A 25,385-nucleotide genomic window follows, 5' to 3' on the forward strand; every position below is an offset into this window, starting at 1 on the left:
TACTCCAGTATTCTTACCTGAAAAATCCCATGGATAGAGGAGTCTGGCATTATAGTTGGGCTACAGTTCACGGGGTCGCAAAGAGTTGGATATGACTGAGCACAGCACAGCAGCAGAAGCAAGGTACACAGTAGGTGCTCATGAAATGATATAAATTTTAAAATATTTCTTGTCAAGTCATGGAACTGGATAAAAGATAAAATAAAATCTCAAAGTAAATGAGATGCTTTCCAGCTAAATAAAATAACTAGCAAACATTTACAAAGTATCTATATTATTCAAGGTTTTACCAAGGATACAAAAGGATAAAGCTGTCCTGTGTTCTCTTTTCAAGCAAAGACAGAGTTTTTCCTGCTCAGTTTCTGCCTTGGGTTCCTCTTTCTCTTTTCCCTTTCTTGTTTAGCTGCTCAGTCTTTCTGACTCTTTGCGATCCTTTGGATTGTAGCCCGCCAGGCCCCTCTGTCCATGGGATTTTCCAGGCAGAAATACTGGAGTGGGTTGCCATTTTCTTCTCCATTCCTTTCCCTTTAGGGCTCAGCTTTTTGCCTACTTCATATCTACCCACATTCTCTGTGCTTCAGCCGGGACTGAAAGGATCCCCAGATGAATATCTCTAATCCTAACCCTTCATCTGAGCATCAGATGCCTATATTCTGCTTTCTATATGCTTCCACTTGAAAGTACCATAGGTACAATACATCAAAAACTTTTCCTAACATCTATTCCTTCTTTAAATTCCCTGCTATGGTTATTAACAGCACCACAGCCACTTAGACACTCAAATCAAAGTCTGACAGTAATCTTACATTTCACCAATTACTTTAAATGTCTGATTCATTTCTACTCTAAACACTTTTCTTGTCTATGTCCTCAACTTCACCTCTATTAATGGTATCCAAATCCAGGGCATTGTCTCTCAATATGACTGCATCAGTAATCTATCTGGTGTACTCTCCTCTATGCATGCACTCTTACCCTACCTCAAACTCATTTACCATATTCCCATCAAAACGATCACTCTAAAATGAAAGTCCTGCCACGCCTGTCAAACTCTTCAAAAGCTATTATTCACAGGATAAGGATAAAGTCCAAGTTCACCCACAAAACAAATGCCCACGTATGACGCATAAAGCCCTCCATGACCTGGCTCAAGCCTATCTCTTCATCTTCATTTCCTATCTCCCACTTCATCACACTACAGCCATGCTGAACTACTTGTCAAACTTCATGCTGTTCTCTTAGCCAATATAAACTTACGCTCCTTCCACGAATAGGAAATTCTTACTTGTTCTTCCAGATTCAGGTCCAGGATCACCTCCTCTGGGAAGCCTCCAGAGTACATTTTCCTACCTCACTAAGCTCACACATCATCACGACAAGCACTCAGGAGATTTTTGTTAAACGGAACTGAAACTAAGCAAACTAACAACAAACAGCAAATAATTTATACATACAAAGCCAGTGAGAAGGGCAACTAGATCTATTTCAGTACTTCTTTAGAAAAAAGGCTTGTTCTGGGGATACGAGGAGAGACTGTTCCCAGATTGTTGAAGAAAAAAAATTAAAGTATTTGAGTGAGTAAAACAGAGATGGAGATGGACACATTAAAGGAGACACATGTAAGAAAAGACTGGAGGATAATAAACAGCTAATACAAACTCACGAATGTAGCCATCAATATAAAATGATTTAGAGACACAACCAATAAATCACCAAATATTTTTAAACAGTTTTCTCTGGAACTATATGATTTAATTGCCATTTATAGATACTATCCTGTACTTCAATTAGGGAGATATTGAGAAAGATATTTTCATCTTTTAGTTAATCTCTTGCATTTTTGTAAGTCTGAGAAGGTATTCCCATTTGGTTACCATGTACTGAAGAACGCTACATAAAACCCTGAAATTATAACATATCTCTATATAGCACAATAGTTCACTGAAATTGGAACAAGGTAACAGAGACTTTCTTTCAGTTAGTTCAAGGGCTAGTCAATCTCCTTAAATAATCATTAATATTGGAACACTAGGTTGCTTCAAATCAGCAGTGGAAAATGAAAATATAGAAAGCTCAACATCAATTCACAGAGGAATTCAACTGTAAATACCCTGCTTTCTGAATGCAGAATTCAAGAATATCAATCCTGAAACTTAAATACACTAGTTATAATACAGAAGAAGAACAGATTCATGAGGTAGACTCATATGAAGAATAAAAACTAAGGTTATCTACCAAGAATAAGAAGAGAAAGAAATGCTGTTATTTCTGAACTGTACTTCAAGACACAAAATCTACTGCTTGCAATCAAAACAGGTAGACTCATCCTAATACAATAACTAGAAAAACCACACAACAGTCAGAAGAGGATCACATTAGAAGAATAAATAGAACAAGTAAACCAGCCACCCTAAACTGAAGCATCTCGAAGTGGACATCTGATTGGTTCCTTTATATACTTGACAGTATATCTGTATAAATAAGGTAATAACAACCCCAGGCACATCTTCTATACCAAGAGGAAAGGTGATTAGAAAACAGATTTATGTAAACAAGCACAGAAGTATTTGGGAGCTTAAAATTCATTTGCATGGAGTTGTATGTTTTCTTGTCCTTGACTGTAAATGCGAATTCCCTGCTTTCAGCTTTGCAAACAATTTAAAAAGAGAGACACAAAGGTGAATGTGAATTTGCAACATAACGCTGATGTTGTATCAGATGATATGGATGATTCTCACTCTCACATCATACCTGTCATTTTAAAACACCCCTACTGATATGAACTAACATTCATGAATGAAAGGTTAAAAAATTCTTTTGGGCTGTTGTATTTAAGCAAATTGACAGATATGAATGCACAAACACTAGTCTTGGATTATGAAATCCCCACACACATGGCTACCACTGTAAAAATAAATTTCTCTAAGAGAATAGGGACTGAAAATGTTGCTGGTTTGCTAAAGAGAAAGCACCACTATAAAAGAAACTGGCAGCCTACCAGTATGATGTTGATAAACATGTTATGCCCAAGTGTGCTGTAGAGGATCATTTAGATTCTGTCAGTCAGTGTCACCTATGTTTAGGCAATATTCCATTTTATGAAAAACCTACTGGCTGAGGGAATATGGAATCATCCATCTGCAAAAGCAAACTGTTTTTGTCTGATACGGATTTATTTTTTTAACAGGAAAAGAGAGATACATATTTCTTGGGATCATAATCTCAAGCACCAATTGGGACTAATATCTGAACTGTACACATGCAAGGATTATTCATAAAAGAGTAGCAGATTTACACCCAGACAGTTGATTCTTGCTATGTGCAGTAGTTATGTTCTATAAAGTTTTTGCAAACAATGAACTGGTGAATGCTATACTTTCATCGCTTCTAGGAAATGGAAAACAGGGTTAAGTTTCTACAAGCCTCTGCTTACAACATTTTATCAACCCATCAATATGTAACTTCTTTTAATGTGTACTTGTTTAGAGATACTTTACTTTATACTGTTGATTCATTAAAATCGAGCTCATGGCCAAGAGTATAGCTCATGACTGAACAAAACTTATCTAACACACATATTTTCACCATTAGTAACATCACAACTTTCTTGTGCTTAGGCACACTACACAGTACTTCCGCACAAAACCCAGAGGCCAAGTTAATCAGTGAAATCACCTACCAAGAAAGCATTAAAAATGTGAAAAACATGGCATGAAGGAGATGGCAAAAAAGATGCTTCTTTATAGTATGAGAGTTGAAACAAGAGGGCAAGATGTCAACCTCAGCGGAGAATGTAAACATCAGGCATTTCAATTTTTTTGTCACTCTGCCTATGTTTGCAAATGGTTGTGAAGGCAGCACAAATATTGATTTGGGAGTTTAAATAAATCTGAGCAAGCAGATGAATTTGCAAAGATGGAATCCATAAATAATGAGGATCAAATGTGAATATATATCCACATATATGTGTGTGTAAACATACACACATATGAACATGTGACAAATGCAATATGTAGCAGAAAAGACAAGTTATGGGACCCTCTGGTTTGAAACTTTCCTAAGGTTCAGGCCTATATTTCCTTTGGGACCCCTGGATAATGAATGTTCTATCAGCACTTCAGACTTCAAAGACCAACCTCATCTTCTGCACTTTGCTTAATCCTGTCTTTTGCTATATTACTTCTCCAATAATGGCACCATCTTATCTCCTCAAGTCATGATGACTTTGACTCTCTTTTCCATGTCTTATCCAGGGACCAAATAATGTTAATTCTTCCTCTGAAATACCTTGTAAAGTTATCTCCCCTGCCCAAGTCCACTACAATTATCACTAAATGCCTTTCTATCATTTGTTGTGTTTAGTTGCTCAGTTGTGTCCGATTCTGTGTGACCCCATGGTCTGCAGCCTGCCAGGCTCTTCTGTCCATGGGATTCTCCAAGGAAGAATACTGGAGTGGGTTCCCATACCTTCCTCCAGGGAGTCTTCCCAACCTAGGGATCGAACCCAGGGCTTCCCCATTGCAGATGGATTCTTTACTGTCTGAGTCACCAGGGAAGCCCTTTCTATCATTTGGACCATTGGTAAAGTTTACTGTCTCCTCTATTTTCTACCCCAGAATCACAGGTGATATTACTGTCAGTGTTATTTTTCCAAACCTAATTACACTCTTCATTTCCTGGTACCTGTAAGATGAGCTTGAGAATTCTTGGTATGGTATGTATGTTGTTTTATGACTTGGCACCAAATCATCTTTTTAGACTCACGTACTGACACTCTTCTCTAATAAACTGTATTCTAGCCACACCAATTTATTTCCCATTATTTGACTGTATCATAAAGGCCCTTTATAAATTTTTTTAAGCAATCTTCTTTCTTCCATTTTCTTCTTGCCCTTAAGTTTTATGCTGATGTTACTTCCTATGTGAAGTCTCTCCTGATAAGCCTCTCCCTCCACCTCAGGGCAAGTTAGTTAGTCTTGTCTGTGTTTCCAACAGTATTTTCACATACTTTTGTTACAGAATTCCTTAAGTTCTAATTATTAACAGAGAAAGTGTGGGAATTTACAAGATTAGTCAAATATTGACAACTATTATGGCTGGGTGGTGATGGGAATTCATTGTATTACTGTGTACTGTGTACGTGTTAAACATCCATTAAAGGAAAGTTAAAAAAAAAAATGTGAGGGTTGCGGAGAGGAGGAGGGGAGAGGGAGAGAAGAAAAGGAAAGGGAGGGAGGGAAGGAGTGAATTTGTAAGTGAATAGAAATTAAAAGACACTTCCTCCTTGGACAGAAAGCTATGACAAACCTAGATAGCATATTAAAAACCAGAGACATCACTGCTGACAAAGGTCCATATATTCAAAGTTATGGTTTTTCCAGTAGTCATGTAAAGATGTGAGAGTTGGACCATAAAGAAGGCTGAGTGCCAAAGAATTGATGCTTTCGAACTGTGGGGCTAGAGAAGATTCTTGAGAGTCCCTTGCTCTGCAAAGAGATCAAACCAGTTAATCCTAAAGGAAATCAATGCTGAATATTCATTGGAAGGACAATTCTGAAGCTGAAGCTCCAATCCTTTGGCCACCTGATATGAAGAGCTGACTCACTGGAAAAGACCATGATGCTGGGAAAGATTGAGGGCAGGAGGAGAAGCGGGAGCAGAGGATGTAATGGTTAGACAGCATCACCAACTCAATGGGCATGAACCTGAGCAGGAGATAGTGAAGGACAGAGGAGCCTGGCATGCCACCATCTATGTGATCGCAAAGAGTTGAACATGACTTAGGGACTGAACAATTGACAACTTGACTTATGTGTGACTTAAACAAATAGGGCATTGATTTTTTCCCCCCATGTAAGAAGTTTAGAGATAGGTAGTCAAGGGTTGGTACAGAGGCTCAAGATGTTTATCAAAGACAAAGGCTCTGAGATGGCACTTCCTACACCGGAACAGGTGATTTTCACTTCAGGTTTTTTCCTGCTCCTTGCTGCCAGTGGCTTGTGAGTAGCATTCATCTAAGCAAGAAATAAGTAGGTTGCCATGGAAACAACTGTGTCAGAGACAGCCTGAGTCTGTAAGGGACAGTCTGGGTTTTCTGGACTCTGTGTTTTTTCTGGTAAAGGAATTCTGAGGACTGATCAGCTCTTGTAGATCTAAAACCATGGCCTGTGGGCCAGTAACATTTAGGGATATTGGTTACACAGTTCTTTCTTGATGAGTAGGAATTTGACCCTCTTCAGAAGAAACCATACCAAAATGGGATGATGGAGAACTATAGTAACTTGGCCTCACTGGGCCATTTCATTTCTAAACCAGACATAATTGTGGTATTGGAGCAAGGAAAAGACCCCTGGATCGTTGTGGGGGAAGAAACAAGAAGCTGGAATACAGATTTGGATTCAAGTTATAAAATAATCAGTGACAGAAAAACATTTGTATCTGGAAAACATTCATCTCCTTTTCTGCATCAGAGACTTCACAGTGGTGAGAAAGCCTATGAAGAATGTGGAAAGGCCTTTTGTTGTGTGTGCCTTAAACCTTGCTCAACAGGGAAGAGTTCCTACTGGAGCAGACAGCCAGGACTCCAAGATGGCGTGAGCTGTACCACTAAAGGAGAAGAAACTCCTAGATGTCAAATTAAGGGAGCTGCCAAGCTGGATACTAATGTGAGATTTTATCCCTAAAGGCATTGCTGGAATATTGCAAAGAGGTTATTACCAGTATTACAACAAGTATTTCAACATGAAGAATGGGAGTGTCACTGGCCTTTCTATGGTGCTGGCAGCTTACATGCTTTTCAACTGTGGCTGTTCTTACAAGGCTCTTAAACAAGAGCAGCCAAGAGAATACCACGGAAGAAGGCACACTCAGCATACCTGACCATGATACCTGCCGGGCACCCCGAATCCTTTCATGGACTAATAGAGAATTAACACCCAATAAAAGATAACTGGTTGAAAAAAATCTCTTAGCAACTTTCAAATTGAGTAATATTAAGGCAGAGGAACCAGAGATCAAATTGCCAACATCCACTGGATCATGGAAAAAGCAAGAGAGTTCCAGAAAAACATCTATTTCTGCTTTATTGACTATGCCAAAGCCTTTGACTGTGTGGATCACAATAAACTGTGGAAAATTCTTAAAGAGATGGGAATACCAGACCACCTGATCTGCCTCTTGAGAAATTTGTATGCAGGTCAGGAAGCAACAGTTAGAACTGGACATGGAACAACAGACTGGTTCCAAATAGGAAAAGGAGTACGTCAAGGCTGTATATTGTCACCCTGTTTATTTAACTTATATGCAGAGTACATCATGAGAAATGCTGGACTGGAAGAAACACAAGCTGGAATTAAGATTGTCAGGAGAAATATCAATAACCTCAGATATGCAGATGACACCACCTTTATGGCAGAAAGTGAAGAGGAACTCAAAAGCCTCTTGATGAAAGTGAAAGAGGAGAGTGAAAAAGTTGGCTTAAAGCTCAACATTCAGAAAACTAAGATGATGGCATCTGGTCCCATCACTTCATGGGAAATAGATGAGGAAACAGTGGAAACAGTGTCAGACTTTATTTTTCTGGGCTCCAAAATCACTACAGATGCTGACTGCAGCCATGAAATTAAAAGAAGCTTACTCCTTGGAAGGAAAGTTATGACCAACCTAGACAGCATATTCAAAAGCAGAGACATTACTTTGCCAACAAAGGTTCATCTAGTCAAGGCTATGGTTTTTCCTGTGGTCATGTATGGATGTGAGAGTTGGACTGTGAAGAAGGCTGAGCACCGAAGAATTGATGCTTTTGAACTGTGGTGTTGGAGAAGACTCTTGAGAGTCCCTTGGACTGCAAGGAGATCCAACCAGTCCATTCTGAAGGAGATCAGCCCTGGGATTTCTTTGGAAGGAATGATGCTAAAGCTGAAGCTCCAGTATTTTGGCCACCTCATGTGAAGAGTTGACTCATTGGAAAAGACTCTGATGCTGGGAGGGATTGGGGGCAAGAGGAGAAGGGGACGAGAGAGGATGAGATGGCTGGATGGCATCACTGACTCGAGGGACGTGAGTCTGAGTGAACTCCGGGTCTTGGTGATGGACAGGGAGGCCTGGCGTGCTGCGATTCATGGGGTCGCAAAGAGTCGGACACAACTGAGCGACTGATCTGATCTGATCTGAACTATAATCACCATTCTGTATATTACATACCCATGAGTTATTTATTTTATAATTGGAAATTTGTAGCTTTTGACTTCCTTTACACATTTTACCCACTGCCTCTGGCTACCATCAATCTCCTCTCTGTACCTACGGCTTTGGTTTTATCTTTTTTTTTTTTTCAGATTTCACATGTACGTGAGATCATACAGTATTGGTATTTGTCTTTGTCTGACTTCACTTAGTATAATACCCTGAAGATCCATTCATACTGTTACAAATGACAGGATTTCCTTCTTTCTGTTATTGAATAATATTTAATTGTATACATGTCACTTCAAAAAAAAAAACCTCTTCATCTCTTGTCTCCATTACAACAATCTTGGCTGTTGTAAGTGATGCTGCATTGAACATTGGGATGCAGATATATTTTCAAAATAGTGATTTTGTTTCCTTTGGATAAACACCAAGAAGTGGAACTGCTGGGTTATATGATAATTTTAGATTTAATTTTTTGAGGAATTGCCATACTGTTTTCCACGGATGCAGTTTCTCCATGTTCTTGCCAACACTTGCCATTTCTTGGTTTTTGGTAATGGCTAACAGGTGTGGGTGATGTTTTACTATGGTTTTGGTTTGCATTTCCCTGATGATTAGTGAGCACCTTTTCCTGTACTTGGCCATTCAAATATCTTTTTTGGAAAAAAGTCTAATCAGATCTCCCCATTTTCTGATTGGGTTGTTTGTTTGCTTTTCTATTAAGTTGTATAATGGTTTTTAAAAATATATATTGTGGATTATAAACTAACTATACCCCAATATAAAATAAAATTTTTTTAAAAAGACCAAGGCTCTTTCCTTTTGCTCCATTAATTGTGTTGATTTGTTGCTTCAAAGTTGTTTGCTGTACATGTAGGTATTACTTCTGCATTCAAGGCAAGAAAAAGGATAGTGTCAGTCACACTTCTACCTCTTTAATAAGAAAAACAAAGGCTTTTTTCAGTGCCCTCAGCATCACATTTGCCATGTGAGAATATCGCGTTCTCCATGGCTGGTGGGTCATCCAACAGTGTCTTAATATCCTGATCTCCTTGAGGGTAGAAACTATTTTTGTACTTTAGCAACCAATCCAGTACCTGGCACAGAGATAGGTTCTTTGTATTTAATGAACGAATGAGTCTAATAAAGGAAACAGTGGCAAGTATCATAACACAAACTCTGCTTTCCTAATTTTCTTTTTTTGTTAAGTAATATAATTAAAGTGTTCTAAAAATAACCAGTGCTATACCAAAAAGGGATTATTAGTATTATAGCAGCTTGACATCTATAATCATGAAATATTTTATAATTATTGCTTTCTCCATAGAGAACCAAACAGAGGATTAACAAGGAGTCAAGAAGAGAACTGAATTTCTGTACAAGCAAAACATTCAATCATGACGAACCTCAGCTTACCTAAATAATAATGTTTATTTCCCAGGGCTGTTTTGAGGACAAAGTAAATATAAATAATATGAATGTATACTAAAATATATAAAACACTATAAACATATGCATTATAAAAGTGGTTCTGTGAAGTTTTGAGAGGAAACTTACAATTCTTATGTAATACATGCAGTGTGATACACCATCCAGCACACCAATAGTATCGATTAAAAATTAAACACTATCAATATCTAGTATGGATACTGGGCATTAGTCCAAGGGTAGATGAGATTCTGGACTTGGCCCTGCTTCTTTCATGACTATAGGGAAGTAAACTAATAACTGTACTTTACATTTATACCTATTAAAGGAAGAAGGCTTTATAAAAATAAAATTGGTGTCTCAATGCAATTCTATAATACACACAAAGCAGGATATGAAAAACAAAATAAACTAGTTAACAAGAACAGATGACATCAAATCCCAATGCATCAATTAATAATTACTACCAACAAATGAATAGTACTAAAGTAGGCCAAGGTCCTAAAGCACTTCTAAGTTAAGTCAAGTGAGACATAAAACAGTAGAAGCACTGAATATTAATTTTCCTCTGGCTTTAATAACCCTGATTGAGCTTATAAAGAATACCCCTCAAGGTGACCTTATAGCTCATACACACAGACAACATTGGTGGTGAGAACTATTTCTAATAAATTATAACCTCAATGGCCTGTTTTCCAGGTTTTTATTAAGCTGTATATTTCCTCATATAAAAGAACATTACATTATAATAAGCATTGCATAAACATAACAAAAAAACAGTGGTCAGTTTTGAAGAAGAGAAAAACGACAGTACTAAGTCAATGAAGTCTCCTTGGAATATTATAGTAAGAACTGTTGCATCTTCACTTTTATTGGATTTGGAGACAACAGCTGCTTTGAAGAAAAATATAATCTTCTGTCAAGTCTGTTTAATTAACTCTCACTTTTCAAACATTCAAATACCTTAAGCTTATTATTAAAGGCTTACCATTTCCTGATTCATTTAAGCAGAAACTATTCTCTGTGTAGGTTAACACGGAATTATTTAATGCTGAAAACTGACTCATCTTAATACAAAAAAAAAAAAACTTCATCAAGATTGTAGGCCACTAAATTCCAGCACAGCACTGCATGAAGCATCATTAGGTCATAAACAGAACTGAAAAACTCCAACAGTGGGTCAGACTTCTTACTGTACAGTTATGTCTACAGGAGGAACATCTATTTTAAAAAGAAAGCAAAATGTTAAAACAGTGAGAATGAGCTTATGTTTTACAGCTACATTCACCCAGTTTCAACAACTTTGATTCTTATTTTTAAACAGGGAGAAACACAATGTTTTTCTTCCTCTTTTATCTGCAAAAATACCTTTATCAGCTAAAACTTCAACAGTGAATACTTCTCCAATAAGAATTTTGAAGTACTTGATATAAACAATAAATTATTTGTCAATGTTTGTACAAATAAGAGTTATAAGTGATACATTTAGAATGAACTATTTAAAATATCTAACTTTACAGATGGAGGAAGAAGTATATTAACTTAAAGATTCATTGCTTTTTAAAATACTATTTTCTCTTAAAAAAGAGCATATTATATTTAATCAAAGGTTCGATACAGTGGAAAGATACAAATTATGAATGTTAAACACCTGTCAAAATATATGAAGAAAAAAATGACAAAATTCAAAGGTGAAATAGACATTACATAATAATAGTTGGAAATTTCAATATCCCACTCATAATAATGGACAGGAGCAACCAGACAGAAGGTAAGTAAGGAAATAGAAGATTTAACACAATAAACCAACTACATCTCACAGACAAATACCAAATGCTCTAACCAACAATAACAGAATATACATACAGATTCTTCTCAAGTGTATCTTGGACATTTTCCAGAAGAGACCATACTTTAGGCCACAAATGAAGTTAAAAACCAACAACAAAAGTAAAACTGGAAAATCCACAAATTTGTGGAAAGTAAACAACACACACTTCAACAACCAGTGGATCAAAGAAAAAAAAATCACATGGAAAATTAGAATACCCTTAGAGATGAATGAAAATGAAAGCATAACATATCCAAACTCATGGAATGCAAGGAAATTTTATAGCTATAAATGCTTATATTTAAAAATAGAAAAGATCTCAAATTAACAACTTTATAACTTAACTTAAAAAAAAAGAACTAAAACTAAATCTAGCAGAAGGAAGGAAATAATAAGGGTTAGAGCAGAGATAAATGAAGTAGAGAAAAAAAGAAAAATCAATGAACCCAAAAGCTAGTTCTTTAAAAAGATCAACAAAACTGACAAACATTTAGCTAGATGAACAAAGGAAAAAGAGAGAAGACTCAAATTACTAAAATCAGAAACGGAAGGGGGGACACTGTAGATAGTTGTCAGTCATGTCCAACTCTTTGGGACTGCATGGATTGTAGCCTACAAGGCTCCTCTGTCCATGAGATTTTCCAGGCAAGAATACTGGAGTGGGTTGCCATTTCCTTCTCCAGGGGATCTTCCTGACCCAGGAATTGAACCGGCATCTCCTGTGTCTCCTGCATTGAAGGTGGATTCTTTATCTGCTGAGCCATGGGGTGGGAGGTGGAAGTAGGGACATTAGTACCAATTCTACAGAAATAAAAGGGATTATAAAAAAGTACTGTGAACAAATTAGATAACATACCTGAAATGGACAAATTCCTAGAAACATAAAACCTACCAAAACTGAATCACAAAGAAATAGAAAAAATGAGTAGACCTACAGTAAAGAAATTGAATAAGTAATTTAAAACTTCTCCCCAAAGAAAAGCCTTATGCCTGATGGCTTCACCAGTGAAATCAACCAAACTTTTAAATAAGAACTAATACTAGTCCTTTTCAAAATTTTCCCAAAAATCAAATTAGAGGGAATACTTCCTAACTTCATCTATGAAGTCAGCAGTACCATAATACCAAAGCCAGACAAAGGCACTACAAAAAAGAAAATGGCAAACCAATCTCTCTTAAAAGAACACTGAAACAAAAATCCTCCACAAAATAGCAAACCAAATTCATATTAATCAGATGATACATCTTGACCAAGTTAGATTTATTCCTAGAACATAAGAACCATTCAACATATGACAAGTGATTGATGTGGATTCTTTACCTGCTGAGCCATGGGGTGGGAGGCTCATTAATAGAATGAAGGGGAAAAAAACCATATGATCTTAATCAATGTAGAAAAAGGAGTGACAAAATTCAACATTCTTTCTTGGTAAAAACACTCAACAAACAAAAAACAGAAGGAAATTAATCTCAGCATGACAAAAGCAATATACAAAAAACTTCACAGGGAACAACATACTAAATGGTGAAATACTGAAAGTTTTTCCTCTAAGATCAGGAATAAATGAAAGATGTCAGCTTTTGCCACTTCTATTCAACACAGTACTGGAAGTTCTACTTAACAGTAATTTAGCCAAGAGAAAGAAGTAAAAGGCAACACATACACACACACAAAAATCAATTGCATTTCTATAAACTAACAATGGACAATCTGAAAAGAAAAAACAAAACCAATTCCATTTACAATAATATCAAAAGGAATAAAATAGGAATTAACCAAAGAGATGAAACACCTGTACACTGAAAACTACCAAAAAAAAAAAAAAAAAAATCACTGAATGAAAATAAGCAATAACTCAATAAATGGAAACACATCCCATCTTAATGGGTTGGAAAAGTTAGTTGTGTTAAGATGTCCATTCTACCCAAAGCAATCTATAGATTCAGTGCAATCTCTATCAATATTTCAAATAATATTTTTGCAGAAATAGAAAAAGTCATCCTAAAATTCATATGAGTTCTCAAGGGACTCTGAAGAGCCAAAACAATCTTGAATAAAGAAGAACAAAGCTTATACATCGTGGTTTTAAAATTTATGACAATGCTAGTATGGCACTAGCATTAAAAAAGACAAAAAGACCAATGGAACACAATAAATATAAACCTTTGTATACACGGTTAAACAATTTTTGACAAGGGTGCCAAGACTATTCAATGGGGAAGCAACAGTCTTTTCAACAAATGATGCTGGTAAAACTGGATATCCATCATGCAAAAGAATAACGTTCAACCCTTATCTAACACCGTATACAAAAATTAACTCAAAATGGACCAAAGATCTAAATGTAAAACCTAAAAACATAAAACTTGTAGAAGATAGGGCAGAGGTTTCACAGCGCTGGATCCTGCAGTGATTTCTTGATATAACAACAAAGGCACAGGCAACCAAAGGAAAAATAAACAAATTGGACTTTGTGAAAATTTTTAAATTTTGTGCATCAAAACACTACCCACAGAGTTAAAAGACAACCCTCTGAGTGGAAGAAAGTACCTGCATATGTGCATATCATGTACTTGATAAAGGATTAATCTCCAGAATATATAGAGAACTCTCAAAATTCAACAAAACCAAACAACTCGGTTCAAAAATGGGCTAAGAACTTGAATACATTTTTCCAAAGGTATATAAATGGCCAATACACACATGAGAAATTAAACACCACTGTTTATTTAGGAAATGAAAATAAACCAAAACTACAGTGAGACACCACCTCACATTCATTAGGATGGTTGCTATTGAAAACACAAATCGGAAGTAACAAGTGTTGGTGAGGACGTAGAGCAAATGGAACCCTTGGCACTACTGGTGGGAACTTAAAATGATATGAGCTGCTGTGGAAAACAGTATGGTTCCACAAAAATTAAAATAGAATATTATCCAGCAATTCCTCTTCTGGGTACATACCCCCAAAAATTGAAAGCAAGGTCTTGAGAAGGTATTTGTACACTCACTCATATCAACGCTACTAATAAAAGAGAAAATGAGAAGGCAGCCTAAGCATCCACTGACAGGTGAATGCATAAATAAAATGAGGTATTTACATACAATGGAATAGCATTCATTCTTTAAAAGGAAGGGTATTCTGCAACATGTTACAACATGGGTAAATCTTGAAGAGATTCCTCTAAGTAAAATAAGCCAGTCACAAAAAGACAAATACTGTATTCCAGTTATATAGAACTGGAAAGCAATGGAAAGATGGTTGACAGAGGCTGGGTGAGGGAAGGTGAATGGGGAGTTATTATTTACTGGGTAAAGAGTCTCAGCTTTACAAAATGGAAAGAGTTACAGAGTTGGGTGATGGTGATGGTTCATCAATATTACGAATGCACTTAATGTTACTTGTATACCTAAGATGGTTAAGATGGTACATTTTATGCTAAATGTATTTTAGCACAATAAAAAAAATTAAAAGGAGGGTGAGGATAGGGAGAGGGAAGTGTAAATGACCCATTGAGAAACAAGGAAAATATAAAAAGAAGAAGGAAGGAAGGAAGGAAGGAATGCAGGGAGGGAAAGAGAGGAAGAGAGGGAGGAATGGACCTACATACACACACACACATTGAACTTTGGCATAAGTACCAGGTACTGCTCACTCAGGTACTGCTGTAGAGAGAATGCGCCAGGAGACCAACCATTGGAGAAGTATATTCTGACACCAAAGATAAAAATTCTGACACCAAAGACAAAAATTCCAGCCTAGTCTAAAATGGACAAAATTGGACTTAATTAGAAGTAATCAGCTGTAAAAAATGCAGATTTGAAAGGTCTAGACTATGTTCCACTGTCATACCCAGTTAGGATATCAAATTGAATTTGGAAGAGTCTAGTATGACTTGTGTGTCTTAAAATTCTCAGGATACACGCAGAATGTGGATGCTCTTTGGAGTAGCTGACTTAATGGATGTTATGGAGAAGTACTTCTGCCATTCATAGGAAAAAAGCACATATTTCACAGTAGCACTTAAAATCAACATTTTCCACTGCTTCAAATGGTAAGTGAAGTAAAAGTTCTAATTTCAAACTCACTCTAAGCTGCAATTAAAAATGTATGCTCTTATAAACTTCTGTTGCTAAGTCACTTCAGTCGTGTCCGACTCTGTATGACCCCAGAGACGACAGCCCACCAGGCTCCTCCGTCCCTGGGATTCTCCAGGCAAGAGTACTGGAGTGGGGGTGCCATTGCCTTCTCCAATGCATGAAGGTGAAAAGCGAAAGTGAAGTTGCTCAGTTGTGTCCGACTCTTAGCGACCCCATGGACTGCAGCCTACCAGGCTCCTCCGCCCATGGGATTTTCCAGGCAAGAGTACTGGAGTGGGGTGCCATTGCCTTCTCCAAACTTCTGTTAGCCACACAGAAAAGGAATGTGTTACTAAAATCTGTGAATGCTATGTCCCCAAAGCATTTGTCACTTCAGCTAACATAACAGCTCATTCTCCTTGGAGGAAATCAATCACTCGGTCAATAGTCCTGGTCAAGCAGGTGAAAATATTTCTCACAGGGGATTCTCTTAGTGCAATGTCTCAGCAACTCTTTAAAATCTGTAGGCACGTGAAATCTGAGGATTGGATGAAAAAAAAGAAGAAATATATTACATTTTTACCTCAAAAGTCTCAGTGATACTGCTTCACATTTTCCTATATTTCAGCTCCTATAGGAAAAAAATTTCCTATATTTCAGCTCCTACAGGAAATTATTACATGACATTACTGTCATTTCCTATAACCAAGGTATTTGTTTACCTGGATGGACTGACTGCAGAGATATTTCAGATCTTACAAGCTCAGATACACCAATCTTTTCATAATACTGACTTTGAGTTGGGCTGGGGAGGATGACTTGAGGAAAAAGAAAACCAGTTGCAAAGAAGGAATTCTGCTATAAATAGGATTTTCTATTTTCCTGGCAGCCACAGGGATATAACAATGTAAAAAAAAAAAAAATCTATGAGCTAGAAAGGATTTCTCCTATGACCTAAGAAAGTAAACTAGGTAATATGCCATGTCAATCACTCTCTAGTTTGGTACCAGCCCCTGACAGCATCATAGACTTAGTAACAGAGGTTTTTAAATGGTAATAGATTTTAAAAGTCTCTTTTAAAATGGGCAGTGAGAACTGCAGCTATGCTGCATGCTACATTTTTAAAAAATTGTGGCAAAGAAAATGAAATTGATCTTGCTATTTAATGATTAGGTTTTTTCCCTCTGTGTGATTTCAATTCAAGATTAACATGAGTACCTTTCATTTGTATCACATTCCAAATTCTCCACTGAGTAGAAAATAAGAACTGAATAATATGGGAAAGACATTTCTTTTTTCTCAATGAGAAATTAATGCCAGTCTTTTCCAATCTTTTTAGATTATTCAACATTCATTTCACAGCAACTAGTTATCGAACCTACTATATTCCAGGTACTTCAATCATCCAAAGAACATAAGCACTACAGTTTACAATTTTAAGGTACTATTAAACACATGGTCTCCAAGGAGGCAGTTATTTTTATTGTTTTAGGTTTTCAATTTAAAGTTTTTAGGAAAACTCAGCCATTTTAAAATAGTTTAACAACTGTACTGCTGTCAGAAATTCTAGCTATCTAGAAATTATGCAGCTAATTTTAAACCAGACAAATATGGAACAAAGATGTATTGTTGGTTTACTTGTGATTACATATGAATTAGCAACATAAGAGAGAATGAACATTTTCAGCAATTTTGGGGGAATAAAAAAATCACAGTATTTCAGTATTTCTATTTCTGTATTTCCATTTCTTCTCTCCATTAATTTATTCCATCACTACAAATTTCTATTTTATTCAATAGGCTATAATTTGATAAGGATTATTATTTTGATGTTCATTGTGTTTCAAGACCAGCCAGCAAGTGCCACTTGAAGGTGACCTCTGTATCCTTTAGTTACAACCCCTCACTCTGTGAGCAATTCCTTACTTTCTGGCACAGGATGATGTGTCCAGCATATCTTGTTATGTTCTTTCTCTACAGTAGCCCTAGAATCAGCCATTTCTTCAAGAAGCCCTAGCACAAACACCTACCTTCCCAGGTCCTGTCTCATGACTCCCAGATTGAATTATTCAGGAAGAAAAGGACAGCAATAAGAAAGCCAGAGGGCTACTTTATTTAGAACGGGTGACTTGCACCGATTCCCTCTGTAGCTGGATAGGTCTGTTTCCCCAGTAGCCTCATCTACCTTGAATAGCAAGGCTGACTACATGCTCTGTTTAAGAAATAGAGGAGTCCTGTTAATAGGCAAACTTCCCCCAGCACATAATTACAACAGTAAGGAAACACTTGTTCTGGGAGTAGAACATTCTGGGTTCATTGTATTCCCTGGAAAGTTGCCTCTTCCTTTTTCTTTCTTTCTAAATACATTGTTTATTTTAGGACAGCTTTAATGTATAGAGAAGTTGTGAAGACAGTGGAGTTCTCATGTGTCCTCCACGCAGTTTCCCTTATTAATACCCTATATTACTAAGGGACACTTGTCAAAATTAGCAAACCAATATGGATATTATTAGCTAAAGTCTGTACTTTATTTGGATATTCTCGGTTTTCCTGCTATCCATTTTCTGTTCCAGGATCCCATCCAAGACATCATATTACATTTAAGTAGTTATGCCTCCTTAGGCTATTCTTGGTTGTGACAACTTCTCAAACTTTTCTTGTCTTTGATGACTGTATTAGTTTCCTGTGACTGCTATAACAAATTAACACAAACTTAACATCTTAAAAAAAGAGGAATTTGTTCTCTTATAGTTTTACAGGCCATAAGCCCTAAGTGGCAACCCACTCCAGTATTCTTGCCTGGAGAATCCCATGAACAGAACAGCCTGGTGAAGTAGAGTCCATGGGCTTGTAAAAGAGTCGGATACAACTGAGCAACTAAATAAATCCTGAAATCAAGGTCTCAGCAGGGCCAAACTCTCTGAAGGCCTTCAGGAAAAATCATTCCATGCCTCTTCTACCTTCTTGTGGCTTAAAGCCATCCCTCAGTTTGTGGGTGACTCACTTAAAGTCTCTGCCTCTTTATTTTCTGGTCTATGTGTGTCTTTTCCTCTGTGTCTTATTAGGACACGTCATTTGATTTATAATCTGCCCAGATAATCTGGGATGATCTCATCTCAAATTCCTTACTTAAATACATCTGCAAAGACTCTTTCACCGAACAAAATCACATTCACAGGTTCTGCAGCTTAGGACACGGACACATCTTTTGAGGAACATCACCAGTCAACCTCCTACAATGAACTCTACAGTTTTGAAGATCGCTTGTCAGATATTCTGTGTGACTTGATTTCTCACGGTTAGACTGAGATAAAGTATTTGAGAGAGGAAAACCAAAGTGTCATTTGTATGATACCCTATCAGGGGTACTTACTATCAACATGATTTATCATTGTTCATGTTAACCATGATCACCTGGCATTACATTTTGTCAGGTTTGGACTCTATAATGTCATCCTTTCCATACTGTGTTCTTTGGGGAAAAGTCACTATGAGCAGCTCAACTTAAGCAGTGGGGAGTTACGTCCCACTTCACTGAGGGTGGGAAGGCTAAACAAATTATTTAGAATTCTTCTTTGGGGGATTGTCTAGTTTTCTTCAAGGTCAACATTAACCATTTGCTTATATTGCTATGGAGACATTGATATATTTGCTTTACACTTGGGGTTTTAACCTAATACTACTTTATTTTGTTGCTCAAACTGTTACAGCTTTGGTCATTGGAAGATCTTGCAGTTGGCTCTTTTGTCCCTTTGGTATACTCCTGCTGTTATGTTTTTGTTTTTTTTGTTTTTTGTGCCACTACAACATGCTCTAGACTCACCCTGTATATTTCCTACCCCAATGGGAGAGTCAACCACGTCTCCAAAAAGCCCTGATTCCTCTTAATGGAGAATGGTATTAGAAACCAAAGTCTGCGCACTAGGTGTGGTCAGTGCTACTGGGGTTTCATTGCTTCTAGGCCCTCTCAGCTGACAGAGCAATTAGATATAGATCTACATCTATCTATATACATATACATATACAAATACCTACAGGCATACCTCAGAGACATTGAGGTTTAGTTTCAGATCACTACAGGAAAACAAATATTGCAACAAAGTCACCATTTTTTTTTTTTTTTTTGGTTTGCCATGCACTTAAAAGTTATGCTTAACTACCCTGATTCTATTAAGTGCACAAAAGTATCATATCTAAAAAATAATGTACATACCTTAATTTTAAAAAATACTTTTACTGCTAAAAAATGCTAACCATCATCTAGGCCTTCAGGGAATCATCATCTTTTTTCTGGTGTTAAGATTTGAAATACATCAAGAATTACCATAATGTATGAATAACACAGAGACACAAAATGAGCAAACACTGTTGGAAAAGTGGTACCTACAGACTTGCTTTATGCAAGGTTGCCACAAACCTTCAATTCGTAAAAAATGGAATATCTGTGAACTGCAATAAAACAAGGTATGCCTGTATCAGTTCAGTTCAGTTCGGTCGCTCAGTCGTGTCCGACTCTTTGCGACCCCATGAATCGCAGCACACCAGGCCTCCCTGTCCATCACCAACTCCCGGAGTTCACTCAGACTCATGTCCATCGAGTCAGTGATGCCATCCAGCCATCTCATCCTCTCTGGTCCCCTTCTCCTCTTGCCCCCAATCCCTCCCAGCATCAGAGTCTTTTCCAATGAGGCAACTCTTCGCATGAGGTGGCCAAAGTACTGGAGTTGCAGCTTTAGCATCATTCCTTCCAAAGAAATCCCAGGGCTGATCTCCTTCAGAATGGACTGGTTGGATCTCCTTGCAGTCCAAGGGACTCTCAAGAGTCTTCTCCAACACCACAGTTCAAAAGCATCAATTCTTCGGCGCTCAGCCTTCTTCACAGTCCAACTCTCACATCCATACATGACCACAGGAAAAACCATAGCCTTGACTAGACGGACTGTAACCATCTGTAACCATCTGTATCTATGTTAAGTTAAACATGAACTCATATTGTCCCCAGCTCTAATCCATTACCACATGGATGGTTCTAGCCTTTTCTCCTTACTTACCTGTATACTATGACAGTGAGAATCCTGACTTCCAACTCATGTATATCAGTTTCAGAATTCTTACTCCATATCCCACCTTCTGTGTAATAGAACTTTATCAACTAAAGTACAGTGCTTATGTATATAGTTCTTTTTGTGTTTTAGTCCTAAAAGTTCCACTCATTTCCAAAGTTACATAGGGTAGCACTTTATTCTTCCACTCCCTTCAGTAATATTGTTTCATTTATTTGCAATTTTGTCACATTTTATATTTAATCATGGAATCCTTGAGGTTTTAAGTGAGTTTTAAAATTTTTGTATATGTTAAGGTCCACTCTTTCTGTTGTAAAGTTCTGTAGATTTTGGCAAATGCTTAATATCTTATATTCACCCTTAGACTATCATACAAAATAGTTGTAGTGCCCTAAAAAAGCCCCTGTGCTTCATTTTTCCACAACTGCCTGCTCCCCCAGGCTTCTGGCAACTACTGATGTTTTCACTCACTCTTTTTTTTAAACTTTTTTCCAGAATGCTATATAACTGAACTCACATGGTACGTGGCATTTTCAGCTTTTAAACTGAGCAATATGCATTTAATATTTATCTATGCCTTTTCATGGCCTTATATCTTTATTCTTTCTATCACTGAATAACATTGCATTGTATGGGTGTTTATCCATTCACATCCTGAAGGACATCTTGGTTGCTTCCCATTTGAGGAGATTATAAATAAAGCTGCTGTAAATGTTTGTGTGCAGGTTTGGTGGATATAAGTTTTCAAATTAGTTGGGTAAATATCTGGGAGCGTGCTTGCTGATTTTGGATGGTAAGCCACTCTTAGTTTTGTAAGAAACTGTCAAACTGTTTTCCAAAGTAGCTGTATCATTTTGCATTCCCACTAGCAATGAATGAAGTTTTTAATGCTCCACATCCTTGCCACAATCTGGTTTTGCCGGTGTTTTGGATTTTAACCATTCTAACAGATATATAATGTAATAATATGTAATAATATGATATCATATATAATGAAATCTCAGTATTGTTGCAACTTGCAGTTCTCTAATGACATGATGCGGGACATCTTATTATATGCTTATTTGCCACCTGTATATCTTCTTTGATGAAGTATCTCTTCAAAATGTTTGCTCATTTTTAAATAAAGTTGATTATTTTCTTACTGTTGAGTTTTAAGACTTCTTTATATATTTTGGATACAAATTCTTTATTGGAAGTGTTTTGCAAATACTTTCTCCCCATCACTGGCTTATCTTTTCATTTTTTTCATTCATGTCTTTCACTGAACAGTTTTCTATTTTAAATATGCCCCTTATCTACTTTTTTCTTGCATGAAATGTATTACTAATGCGTTTTAAAACACACTGCCGAACCCAAGGTCATACAGATTTTCTCGTATATTTTCTTTAATAACTGTTATAGTTTTTCATTTTGCATTTAGGTCTATGATCCATTCTGAGTTAATTATTGTATGAATTGTAAGGTCTGTGTCTGAGTTCACTTCTTTTTCATATGGATATCCAACTGTTCCAGCACCATTTATTGACGAGACTATCCTTTCTACACTGAGTTGTCTTTGCTTTCATGGCAAAAATCAGTTGACTATGCAGAGTACATCATAAGAAACGCTGGACTGGAAGAAACACAAGCTGGAATCAAGATTGCTGGGAGAAATATCAATAACCTCAGATATGCAGTGACACCACCCTTATGGCAGAAAGTGAAGAGGAACTAAAAAGACTCTTGATGAAGGTGAAAGTGGAGAGTGAAAAAGTTGGCTTAAAGCTCAACATTCAGAAAACAAAGATCATGGCATCCGGTCCCATCACTTCATGGGAAATAGATGGGGAAACAGTGGAAACAGTGTCAGACTTCATTTTTCTGGGCTCCAAAATCACTGCAGATGGTGACTGCAGTCATGAAATTAAAAGACACTTACTCCTTGGAAGCAAAGTTATGACCAACCTAGATAGCATATTCAAAAGCAGAGACATTACTTTGCCAACAAAGGTTTGTCTAGTCAAGGCTATGGTTTTTCCTGTGGTCATGTATGGATGTGAGAGTTGGACTGTAAAGAAGGCTGAGCACCGAAGAATTGATGCTTTTGAACTGTGGTGTTGGAGAAGACTCTTGAGAGTCCCTTGGACTGCAAGGAGATCCAACCAGTCCATCCTAAAGGAGATCAGCCCTGGGATTTCTTTGGAAGGAATGATGCTAAAGCTGCAACTCCAGTACTTTGGCCACCTCATGCAAAGAGTTGACTCATTGGAAAAGACTCTGATGCTGGGAGGGATTGGGGGCAAGAGGAGAAGGGGACGAGAGAGGATGAGATGGCTGGATGGCATCACTGACTCGATGGACATGAGTCTGAGTGAACTCTGGGAGTTGGTGATGGACAGGGAGGCCTGGCGTGCTGCGATTCATGGAGTCGCAAAGAGTCGGACATGACTGAGCGACTGATCTGATCTGATCTGATCTGATACTTGTGTGGATTTATTTTTTATTTCCTTTCTGTTTTATTATTCTATATGTCTACTCTTTTGCCCATACCATTGTCTTGATTATTGTAGCCTTACATTAAGTCCTGAAATCAGCTAGTGTGAGTACTCCAACTCTGTTCATTTTCAGTTCTGTGTTGGCTATACCAGGTCTTTTGTTTTCCATTAAAACTTTAGAATTAGTATGTTGATATTTATAAGACAGCTTGGTAGGGTTTTGATTGGGGTCACATATTTATAGATCAACTGTAAAAAAAAATGGTTATTTAACAATATTGAATCTTCCGATCCATGAACACAGAGTACTTCTCCATTTATTTAGATCTTCTTCAACTTGCTTTTTAAAAAAAATCAATGGTGTATAGTTTTCTGTTTGTATTTTCTTAATTACATGAGTATCTCCTTTCAGGAGAGTCTATTATAAATGGTATTTTCTGAGATTAAAAAGTTGAGAATGGTCATATAAATCACTTAATCTACTTGGACTTGGGGTTTCTTATTTGCACATGTATATAATTTCTGTGCTCATTAATCTAAAGGGTTACTGTAAAGAAGAAATTACAATATATGGAAAAACTGTATGCAAACTAGAAATCACTAAACAAGTCTAAGTTCATTAAGTCCGTCATTTCTTTCGTAAGGATGAAGATACTAAACTCCAGAGAAATTAAATCACTTTACAAAATTTCATTTGGGGGATGAAACTATGCTGTACACACAGCAGGACTGAAGGATGTTAAATAAACAAAACTGGCTGGAGGGGAAGATTTGTAAAGAGGGTAGGAAAGGAGGATAAAACCAGATTTGTACCCAATTACATATAAGTGAGGGGCCACTAAAAGATAAAGAAATTGATAATTAATATAGGGTTTTCTGGAAATTAATATGACTGATAGGGCAGTATAAAATGGAAAATGGAAGGACTCAGAACTGTGCAACAGATGAGGTTCTTTGTAAGAATTTTAGAACATGAAAGGGACTTAGAAATTTTTATATACACTGTAGGCTATTCTCACCAGCAAACATATATACACCAGTATAATAGATGAGTAAAACGCATGACACCATCTGCTTTGCTTTAATTGTAACTGCAGTTAACATGTGCGTTGTTGCTCAGTCATTTTCTCTTTCTGGTCCTGAACTGCTTTGGAGTATTTTTAAGAAAAAGTGAAGAAGGAATAACTAGTCAGGCAGAGATTAAAGGCATAAGTGATGGCATCAATGAGACCTCTTAAATACTTCAAAAGTCTAAATCCTCCCTTGGATTTAACTATGGAAATTCTAAGGACATCTTTTATCCTTTTGCTCTTACATCATGTGCATTGTTTTTCAGAAATTAGTTGGCTATATCTGAACATTCTATCTCCTGGGTAAGGCGATTAGAAGGAAGCTGACAGTAGACCCCGAATACTTTCTTACGCCATTCAGAACTGAAGTGCACCCGGATTCAGAAAAAGAATAGTTATGATCATTTAAAATCCCAGGAAATGGCTGTGTGATAGAATTTGGCATTTACATTTTGAACTGCTTAATCACTCTTTTTTATAGACTAGCTGAAGGTTATTTTGTCTCTCTGGCATTTTCTTGTCTTAGCTGACTTCCTCTGTCATCCAAGGCTCAGTTTCAAGGGTGAAATACATTATGATAATCACAGTCAACCAAAAGCAACCCAATTCCAAACTCTATAACTTCATGCTTTTCCCATCAATTTCACTTCAGTTAAAAGGCCAGTTAAAGGAAGAATGTGTGAATAAATCTGAGTTTACAAGTTCTACTGCCACTATTATCTCGCACAATAAGGCTTTTTAGTCAATTCACCACTGTCAGACTATATTATATACTATAAAGATGGCATGTACATAACTATCTTCAGAAATTAAATGACACCACTTTAGAAAGATGAACTTTCTGAAGTAAAGATTCCACATGCTTTACCTAAATAAATTATTGTCCATATTCCTTCATGAATAGTTCCATTACTTCCTGTTTCTTCAATTACTTCTCTCCCTAGGCCAATGAAGAAAAACAATAAAAAATATATATAAACTATTTTAAAGTATTAAACCACTACTAACCTTCAGGCATTTTTCAACAAGACCTTGAGGATGGAAACCACGACTATAAGCCAAGCCCAGTCCCAGATCCGAAGCTTACAGTACCTGACACTGAGCACATCACAGCTTATTTGGGCCTTGGCTTCTTTGTGTGCAGTATGAGGGGACTGGACACAATGACTGGGAAATTTTCCTAAACATCAATAATCTAAATTTTTTAACTTCTATTGCTGGTATTTTTACAAAGAATGCGGGGTC

General features: G+C 36.9%; 1 protein-coding gene and 1 pseudogene across 16 annotated transcripts in view; one reads left to right on the plus strand and one right to left on the minus strand.

Moving 5' to 3' along the window:
* The window catches only part of PEAK1 (pseudopodium enriched atypical kinase 1), a 315,088-nt gene that overhangs the window by 174,482 nt on the left and 115,221 nt on the right, over positions 1 to 25,385 (minus strand). For 8 of the 16 annotated variants that reach the window (XM_059879318.1, XM_059879320.1, XM_059879321.1 and 5 more), the window contains one exon: positions 18 to 185. The exons of the other annotated variants lie outside the window; for them this stretch is intronic. The gene's annotated coding sequence lies outside the window, so the exon portion shown is untranslated. The remainder of the gene's footprint in view (positions 1 to 17; positions 186 to 25,385) is intronic. 16 annotated transcript variants of the gene reach the window in all.
* On the plus strand, positions 6,571 to 6,905 carry LOC132343360 (ATP synthase subunit f, mitochondrial-like; annotated as a pseudogene).

The sequence above is a fragment of the Bos taurus genome, chromosome 21, assembly GCF_002263795.3.
Source record: "Bos taurus isolate L1 Dominette 01449 registration number 42190680 breed Hereford chromosome 21, ARS-UCD2.0, whole genome shotgun sequence".
Taxonomy (NCBI): Eukaryota; Metazoa; Chordata; class Mammalia; order Artiodactyla; family Bovidae; genus Bos; species Bos taurus.